This window comes from Chinchilla lanigera, unplaced genomic scaffold (genome assembly GCF_000276665.1).
Source record: "Chinchilla lanigera isolate Chin_1 unplaced genomic scaffold, ChiLan1.0 scaffold00054, whole genome shotgun sequence".
Classification (NCBI taxonomy): Eukaryota; Metazoa; Chordata; class Mammalia; order Rodentia; family Chinchillidae; genus Chinchilla; species Chinchilla lanigera.
The window spans coordinates 4,507,789-4,510,250 of record NW_004955455.1 but is presented as its reverse complement, the minus strand read 5'-3'; positions in this window follow the sequence as shown (position 1 = coordinate 4,510,250).

Below are 2,462 nucleotides of genomic sequence, written 5' to 3'. Positions count from 1 at the left end.
GGTGTGGGGTAGGACAGCAAGAGAGGATAGAGGAAGGCTTGGGTTTGTGAGCTGCTTGTGGGCTACCTTGGGTGTTCTATGGAACACAGACCCATCCTGGGCCTGGAACACAGTAGGTACTCTAAGTATTTGTACACTGAATCAGTGTGAGAACTTATAGCCATAACCCTGCCAACAATGCCCCCTGCCCAACATGTGACACAGATATGAAGGAATGGCTGTGTGCACCCAGCAACAGCTCAGGGTGGGTGGGAGCACAGCATGAGTCAGACAGGCCTTCTGGGTTCAGAGTCTCACCCCACCCCCTCCTACCTGCCTGGGTAACCCTGGGCAAATGGATGAGGCTTAGCACCTTTGTTTCTTCATCTGTGAAATGGGTAAGATCCTAGTAGATCTTGCCTCAGACAGAGCCTGTGACTTGCTATGTGCTTAAAAACGCTCCTGGGAGGACTCCAAGGGGCTAGAGGAGTCCATTTGATGCCAGAGCCCCTCCTCAGGAGAGATCAATGACACATAGAGGCAGTAGCTATAGGGGAAGGGTCAATGGAGGCAGATCAACTCAGAGTTTAATATGCTTTAGGCATATAATAGATTCTGTGCGTCCTTTTCACTGTTAAAAAAAAAAAACAAAACAGGAAGGATGGGTGACTGGGGATATGGCTCAGTGGTAGAACGTTTCCCTAAAATGTGTAATGGCCTGACCTTGACCTGGATCAGTTCCTAGCCACCCCCACTTCCTGGAATTGGGAGCCAACTCTTGCATCAGGGGTGGAGGGTGCTGCATCAGGTATGATCCACTCTGCAGATGGAAAGACCAAGGGCTCAGAGAGTCTGATCAGCCTGCCCAGGTCCTCAGAACAAAGTACCTGGGCTGGGCAGTTTGATTTCAGGCCTGTTGGACCCCAGGCTGGGAGCATCTTCCTGGTCTGCCCCACCGAACCCCGCCTCTGCAACTTGGCTGACAATTGCAAGAGTCCCTAAAGACACTGAGCTCCGGGGCAAGGGTCAGACAGACAATAGACAAGCAAAAGAACCAACAGGAGCATCTGAGATTGCATACGAGTCCGACAAAAATAAAGTCGGGTGATGTAATACGGACAGCGGGAACGCAGCGATGTGGGTGGTCAGGACGGTGTCTGGAGAGATGACGCTCACCCTGTGGTCTGAATGACACGCAGAAAGGGGCGATCGGAAGAGCTAGGGCAAAGGCTCCTGCCTTTGAAGGACCAGAGTACGAGTGAGGGCGTCATCATTTTTCAAAGAGGCCCAGAGAGGGGCAAAATTTTGCCCGAGGTTACAGAGCATTAGTGCAAGGTTGGGGTAGAACTCCGGCCCCCAGATTTCCAGCTCGCCGTCATGGTGGGAATATGTCCGGTACAGTGCAGGCTATCTGCTAAGCACTAATAGAGGCCCCCTAGTGGCCCTCCACGGGGCACCCGTTCCCCCTTGGGCCTCCCCCGTCACAGAGTCTCTGGCTATGCCGTGGGATGGGCTCCCCGTGCACACCGGGCCTCAGTTTTCCTCGCTGACACACTTGTTTCTCTCACCTCCCTTGGCCTGGGTGGTTCCTCACTGAGCTCCTCTCAGCGACTGTCATCCTACCTCCTCCTGTCACCAGATGTGCAGTTCCCTGTCGTGTGTGTGTGTGTGTGTGTGTGTGTGTGTGTGTGTATGTGTGTGTGTGTGTGTGTGTGTGTGGACTCCCCTTTTGGTCAGCCATCAGCTCAAGGGTGCATCCGGGGCAGCTCTTCCCCCTGCCCGTGGTCCGAGCCCAGCAACTTGGTTACACCCATCCCACGGTGTCTGCATTCCTCGCTGCCTCCCATACTGGTCTGGAGCTGCCATGGATACAGCCACCTTCTGCTTGCCCCGTTTGGCCCCGGCACCTGGCAGTGCCTGGCACACAGTAGGAGCTCAGCGAGGAGCCACCCAGGCCAAAGGAAAAAGAGAGGCTGTTGTGTCAATCAATAGGGTAGACTGAAGTACTACAGATGCCATCCCAATGCCCTGGCTGCCCCCACCTCCGGGTCTTTCCAGTGGCAGGGGGCTGGAGTCATTCATAGCCACCCCATCCCAGCAAGGAAGGAGGGGTTCCTTGGTCTGGGCTTCTGGGAAGCTACGGGTGAGAGGTGGCAGGCACCGAAAGCCTGGCACACTCAGCTTCCTGGAGCGGAATGGGAGCCATCCCTGCGGTGTGCACCACGGCTGCCCTCAGAGAGAGCAGAGATTGTCTTCAGAGGAATCCTAGGCTGGCTTCCTGCAGCCCTGGCTTGCTCTCAGCTCCCTGCTCTCCAGGGGGGGTGTTTGAGCTGGCTTCGAACTGCAGCAGCACTTGTCCCCAGGAAGCAGATGAGGGCGCTCTAGTCTCCAGGGAGGGGCCTGGGAGCCACATCTCTGAGGACTTGTCATCTCTGTAGTGCATCCGAGGACGAGTCACAGTTACAGGTAACCCCAAACCACCA